This window comes from Oncorhynchus masou, chromosome 5, assembly GCF_036934945.1.
Source record: "Oncorhynchus masou masou isolate Uvic2021 chromosome 5, UVic_Omas_1.1, whole genome shotgun sequence".
Lineage (NCBI taxonomy): Eukaryota > Metazoa > Chordata > Actinopteri > Salmoniformes > Salmonidae > Oncorhynchus > Oncorhynchus masou.
The window spans coordinates 79157444-79165445 of NC_088216.1; positions in this window are offsets into that span (position 1 = coordinate 79157444).

Consider the following 8002-nt stretch of genomic DNA (forward strand, 5'->3'; position numbering starts at 1 on the left):
TAATCCTCTGCAGACTAATAGGCCTATACCTCTACAAGTCCTGTAGGCCAATACCTCTACAGACGTGTAGGCCCATACCTCTGCAGACTAGTAAGGCTATACCTCTGCAGACTAGTAGGCCTATACCTCTGCAGACCTGTAGGCCCATACCTCTACAGACTTGTAGGCCTAATCCTCTGCAGACTAATAGGCCTATACCTCTATAGACCTGTAGGCCAATACCTCTACAGACGTGTAGGCCCATACCTCTGCAGACTAGTAAGGCTATACCTCTGCAGACTAGTAGGCCTATACCTCTACAGATCTGTAGGCCTAATCCTCTACAGACTTGTAGGCCTATACCTCTACAGACCTGTAGGCCAAATCCTCTACTGACCTGTAGATCTAATCCTCTTCAGACCTGTAGGCCTAATCCTCTACAGACCTGTAGGCCTATACCTCTACAGACCTATACCTCTACAGACCTATAGGCCTATACCTCTACAGACCTGTAGGCCTAATCCTCTACAGACTTGTAGGCCTATACGTCTACAGACCTATACCTCTACAGACCTGTAGGCCTAATCCTCTACAGACCTGTAGGCCTAATCCTCTGCTGACCTGTAGGCCTATACCTCTACAGACCTGTAGGCCTATACCTCTACAGACCTGTAGGCCTAATCCTCTACAGACTTGTAGGCCTATACGTCTACAGACCTATACCTCTACAGACCTGTAGGCCTCATCCTCTACTGACCTGTAGGCCTAGACCTCTACAGACCTGTAGGCCTATACCTCTGCAGACTAGTATGGCTATACCTCTGCAGACGAGTAGGCCTATACCTCTGCAGACTAGTAAGGCTATACCTCTGCAGACTAGTAGGCCTATACCTCTGCAGACCTGTAGGCCGTATCCTCTACAGACCTGTAGACCTATACCTCTACAGACATGTAGGCCTAATCCTCTGCAGACTAATAGGCCTATACCTCTACAGTCCTGTAGGCCAATACCTCTACAGACGTGTAGGCCCATACCTCTGCAGACTAGTAGGCCTATACCTCTGCAGACCTGTAGGCCCATACCTCTACAGACTTGTAGGCCTAATCCTCTGCAGACTAATAGGCCTATACCTCTATAGACCTGTAGGCCCATACCTCTGCAGACTAGTAAGGCTATACCTCTGCAGACTAGTAGGCCTATACCTCTACAGACCTGTAGGCCTAATCCTCTACAGACTTGTAGGCCTATACTTCTACAGACCTGTAGGCCAAATCCTCTACTGACCTGTAGGCCAATACCTCTACAGACCTGTAGGCCTCATCCTCTACTGACCTTTAGGCCTATACCTCTACAGACCTGTAGACCTAATCCTCTACTGACCTGTAGGCCTAATCCTCTACAGACCTCTAGGCCTAATCCTCTACTGACCTGTAGGCCTAATCCTCTATAGACCTGTAGGCCTAATTCTCCACAGATCTGTAGGCCTTATCCTCTACTGAACTTTAGGCATATACCTCTACAGATGTGTAGGCCTTATCCTCTACTGACCTGTAGGCCTTTACCTCTACAGACCTATACCTCTACAGACCTGTAGGCCTATACCTTTACAGACCTGAAGGGAAAGACCTCTATAGACCTGTAAGCCTATACCTCTACAGACCTGTAGGCCTATACCTCTACAGACCTGTAGGCCTATACCTCCGCAGACTAGTAGGCCTATACCTCTACAGACCTGTAGGCCTAATCCTCTACAGACTTGTAGGCCTAATCCTCTACAGACCTGTAGGCCTAATCCTCTACTGACCTGTAGGCCTAATCCTCTACTGACCTGCAGGCCTAATCCTCTACTGACCTGCAGGCCTAATCCTCTACTGACCTGTAGGCCTAATCCTCTACAGACCTGTAGGCCTAATCCACTACTGACCTGTAGGCCTAATCCTCTACAGACCTGTAGGCCTAAACCTCTGCAGACTAATAGGCCTATACTGCTACAGACCTGTAGGCCTATACCTCTGCAGACTAGTATGGCTATACCTCTGCAGACGAGTAGGCCTATACCTCTGCAGACTAGTAAGGCTATACCTCTACAGACCTGTAGGCCAAATCCTCTACTGACCTGTAGATCTAATCCTCTTCAGACCTGTAGGCCTAATCCTCTACAGACCTGTAGGCCGTATCCTCTACAGACCTGTAGACCTATACCTCTACAGACATGTAGGCCTAATCCTCTGCAGACTAATAGGCCTATACCTCTACAAGTCCTGTAGGCCAATACCTCTACAGACGTGTAGGCCCATACCTCTGCAGACTAGTAAGGCTATACCTCTGCAGACTAGTAGGCCTATACCTCTGCAGACCTGTAGGCCCATACCTCTACAGACTTGTAGGCCTAATCCTCTGCAGACTAATAGGCCTATACCTCTATAGACCTGTAGGCCAATACCTCTACAGACGTGTAGGCCCATACCTCTGCAGACTAGTAAGGCTATACCTCTGCAGACTAGTAGGCCTATACCTCTACAGATCTGTAGGCCTAATCCTCTACAGACTTGTAGGCCTATACCTCTACAGACCTGTAGGCCAAATCCTCTACTGACCTGTAGATCTAATCCTCTTCAGACCTGTAGGCCTAATCCTCTACAGACCTGTAGGCCTAATCCTCTACTGACCTTTAGGCCTATACCTCTACAGACTAGTAGGCCTATACCTCTACAGACCTGTAGGACTATACCTCTACATACCTGTAGGCCTATACCTCTACAGACCTATACCTCTACAGACCTATAGGCCTATACCTCTACAGACCTGTAGGCCTAATCCTCTACAGACTTGTAGGCCTATACGTCTACAGACCTATACCTCTACAGACCTGTAGGCCTAATCCTCTACAGACCTGTAGGCCTAATCCTCTGCTGACCTGTAGGCCTATACCTCTACAGACCTGTAGGCCTATACCTCTACAGACCTGTAGGCCTAATCCTCTACAGACTTGTAGGCCTATACGTCTACAGACCTATACCTCTACAGACCTGTAGGCCTCATCCTCTACTGACCTGTAGGCCTAGACCTCTACAGACTAATAGGCCTATACTGCTACAGACCTGTAGGCCTATACCTCTGCAGACTAGTATGGCTATACCTCTGCAGACGAGTAGGCCTATACCTCTGCAGACTAGTAAGGCTATACCTCTGCAGACTAGTAGGCCTATACCTCTGCAGACCTGTAGGCCGTATCCTCTACAGACCTGTAGACCTATACCTCTACAGACATGTAGGCCTAATCCTCTGCAGACTAATAGGCCTATACCTCTACAAGTCCTGTAGGCCAATACCTCTACAGACGTGGAGGCCCATACCTCTGCAGACTAGTAAGGCTATACCTCTGCAGACTAGTAGGCCTATACCTCTGCAGACCTGTAGGCCCATACCTCTACAGACTTGTAGGCCTAATCCTCTGCAGACTAATAGGCCTATACCTCTATAGACCTGTAGGCCAATACCTCTACAGACGTGTAGGCCCATACCTCTGCAGACTAGTAAGGCTATACCTCTGCAGACTAGTAGGCCTATACCTCTACAGATCTGTAGGCCTAATCCTCTACAGACTTGTAGACCTATACCTCTACAGACCTGTAGGCCAAATCCTCTACTGACCTGTAGATCTAATCCTCTTCAGACCTGTAGGCCTAATCCTCTACAGACCTGTAGGCCTAATCCTCTACTGACCTTTAGGCCTATACCTCTACAGACTAGTAGGCCTATACCTCTACAGACCTGTAGGCCTATACCTCTACATACCTGTAGGCCTATACCTCTACAGACCTATACCTCTACAGACCTATAGGCCTATACCTCTACAGACCTGTAGGCCTAATCCTCTACAGACTTATAGGCCTATACGTCTACAGACCTATACCTCTACAGACCTGTAGGCCTAATCCTCTACAGACCTGTAGGCCTAATCCTCTGCTGACCTGTAGGCCTATACCTCTACAGACCTGTAGGCCTATACCTCTACAGACCTGTAGGCCTAATCCTCTACAGACTTGTAGGCCTATACGTCTACAGACCTATACCTCTACAGACCTGTAGGCCTCATCCTCTACTGACCTGTAGGCCTAGACCTCTACAGACCTGTAGGCCTATACCTCTGCAGACTAGTATGGCTATACCTCTGCAGACGAGTAGGCCTATACCTCTGCAGACTAGTAAGGCTATACCTCTGCAGACTAGTAGGCCTATACCTCTGCAGACCTGTAGGCCGTATCCTCTACAGACCTGTAGACCCATACCTCTACAGACATGTAGGCCTAATCCTCTGCAGACTAATAGGCCTATACCTCTACAGTCCTGTAGGCCAATACCTCTACAGACGTGTAGGCCCATACCTCTGCAGACTAGTAGGCCTATAACCTCTGCAGACCTGTAGGCCCATACCTCTACAGACTTGTAGGCCTAATCCTCTGCAGACTAATAGGCCTATACCTCTATAGACCTGTAGGCCCATACCTCTGCAGACTAGTAAGGCTATACCTCTGCAGACTAGTAGGCCTATACCTCTACAGACCTGTAGGCCTAATCCTCTACAGACTTGTAGGCCTATACTTCTACAGACCTGTAGGCCAAATCCTCTACTGACCTGTAGGCCAATACCTCTACAGACCTGTAGGCCTCATCCTCTACTGACCTTTAGGCCTATACCTCTACAGACCTGTAGACCTAATCCTCTACTGACCTGTAGGCCTAATCTCTACAGACCTCTAGGCCTAATCCTCTACTGACCTGTAGGCCTAATCCTCTATAGACCTGTAGGCCTAATTCTCCACAGATCTGTAGGCCTTATCCTCTACTGAACTTTAGGCATATACCTCTACAGATGTGTAGGCCTTATCCTCTACTGACCTGTAGGCCTTTACCTCTACAGACCTATACCTCTACAGACCTGTAGGCCTATACCTTTACAGACCTGAAGGGAAAGACCTCTATAGACCTGTAAGCCTATACCTCTACAGACCTGTATGCCTATACCTCTACAGACCTGTAGGCCTATACCTCCGCAGACTAGTAGGCCTATACCTCTACAGACCTGTAGGCCTAATCCTCTACTGACCTGCAGGCCTAATCCTCTACTGACCTGTAGGCCTAATCCTCTACAGACCTGTAGGCCTAATCCTCTACTGACCTGTAGGCCTAATCCTCTACAGACCTGTAGGCCTAAACCTCTGCAGACTAATAGGCCTATACTGCTACAGACCTGTAGGCCTATACCTCTGCAGACTAGTATGGCTATACCTCTGCAGACGAGTAGGCCTATACCTCTGCAGACTAGTAAGGCTATACCTCTGCAGACTAGTAGGCCTATACCTCTGCAGACCTGTAGGCCGTATCCTCTACAGACCTGTAGACCTATACCTCTACAGACATGTAGGCCTAATCCTCTGCAGACTAATAGGCCTATACCTCTACAAGTCCTGTAGGCCAATACCTCTACAGACGTGTAGGCCCATACCTCTGCAGACTAGTAAGGCTATACCTCTGCAGACTAGTAGGCCTATACCTCTGCAGACCTGTAGGCCCATACCTCTACAGACTTGTAGGCCTAATCCTCTGCAGACTAATAGGCCTATACCTCTATAGACCTGTAGGCCAATACCTCTACAGACGTGGTAGGCCCATACCTCTGCAGACTAGTAAGGCTATACCTCTGCAGACTAGTAGGCCTATACCTCTACAGATCTGTAGGCCTAATCCTCTACAGACTTGTAGGCCTATACCTCTACAGACCTGTAGGCCAAATCCTCTACTGACCTGTAGATCTAATCCTCTTCAGACCTGTAGGCCTAATCCTCTACAGACCTGTAGGCCTAATCTCTACTGACCTTTAGGCCTATACCTCTACAGACTAGTAGGCCTATACCTCTACAGACCTGTAGGCCTATACCTCTACATACCTGTAGGCCTATACCTCTACAGACCTATACCTCTACAGACCTATAGGCCTATACCTCTACAGACCTGTAGGCCTAATCCTCTACAGACTTGTAGGCCTATACGTCTACAGACCTATACCTCTACAGACCTGTAGGCCTAATCCTCTACAGACCTGTAGGCCTAATCCTCTGCTGACCTGTAGGCCTATACCTCTACAGACCTGTAGGCCTATACCTCTACAGACCTGTAGGCCTAATCCTCTACAGACTTGTAGGCCTATACGTCTACAGACCTATACCTCTACAGACCTGTAGGCCTCATCCTCTACTGACCTGTAGGCCTAGACCTCTACAGACTAATAGGCCTATACTGCTACAGACCTGTAGGCCTATACCTCTGCAGACTAGTATGGCTATACCTCTGCAGACGAGTAGGCCTATATCTCTGCAGACTAGTAAGGCTATACCTCTGCAGACTAGTAGGCCTATACCTCTGCAGACCTGTAGGCCGTATCCTCTACAGACCTGTAGACCTATACCTCTACAGACATGTAGGCCTAATCCTCTGCAGACTAATAGGCCTATACCTCTACAAGTCCTGTAGGCCAATACCTCTACAGACGTGTAGGCCCATACCTCTGCAGACTAGTAAGGCTATACCTCTGCAGACTAGTAGGCCTATACCTCTGCAGACCTGTAGGCCCATACCTCTACAGACTTGTAGGCCTAATCCTCTGCAGACTAATAGGCCTATACCTCTATAGACCTGTAGGCCAATACCTCTACAGACGTGTAGGCCCATACCTCTGCAGACTAGTAAGGCTATACCTCTGCAGACTAGTAGGCCTATACCTCTACAGATCTGTAGGCCTAATCCTCTACAGACTTGTAGGCCTATACCTCTACAGACCTGTAGGCCAAATCCTCTACTGACCTGTAGATCTAATCCTCTTCAGACCTGTAGGCCTAATCCTCTACAGACCTGTAGGCCTAATCCTCTACTGACCTTTAGGCCTATACCTCTACAGACTAGTAGGCCTATACCTCTACAGACCTGTAGGCCTATACCTCTACATACCTGTAGGCCTATACCTCTACAGACCTATACCTCTACAGACCTATAGGCCTATACCTCTACAGACCTGTAGGCCTAATCCTCTACAGACTTGTAGGCCTATACGTCTACAGACCTATACCTCTACAGACCTGTAGGCCTAATCCTCTACAGACCTGTAGGCCTAATCCTCTGCTGACCTGTAGGCCTATACCTCTACAGACCTGTAGGCCTATACCTCTACAGACCTGTAGGCCTAATCCTCTACAGACTTGTAGGCCTATACGTCTACAGACCTATACCTCTACAGACCTGTAGGCCTCATCCTCTACTGACCTGTAGGCCTAGACCTCTACAGACCTGTAGACCTATACCTCTACAGACCTGTAGGCCTATACCTCTACAGACCTGTAGACCTATACCTCTACAGACCTGTAGGGCTATACCTCTACAGACCTGTAGACCTATACCTCTACAGACCTGTAGACCTATACCTCTACAGACCTGTAGGCCTATACCTCTACAGACCTGTAGACCTATACCTCTACAGACCTGTAGGGCTATACCTCTACAGACCTGTAGACCTATACCTCTACAGACCTGTAGACCTATACCTCTACAGACCTGTAGACCTATACCTCTACAGACCCGAAGGCCTATACCTCTACAGACCTGTAGACCTATACCTCTACAGACCTGTAGACCTATACCTCTACAGACCTGTAGGCCTATACCTCTACAGACCTGTAGACCTATACCTCTACAGACCTGTAGGGCTATACCTCTACAGACCTGTAGACCTATACCTCTACAGACCTGTAGGCCTATACCTCTACAGACCTGTAGACCTATACCTCTACAGACCAGCAGAGACCTTAGGTGGTGAGAGGCGGAGTAGTCAGAATGTGACACAGTGCCTGTTTTCTTGTTAACACTTTGTGTTAACTGTTATCAACGCCTTCTCACTGCACTGTAGACTCAGTGCTGCAGTCAGTCAGCATGATGCCGGTCTTTCTCTCACTCTCTAACCCTCTCTAA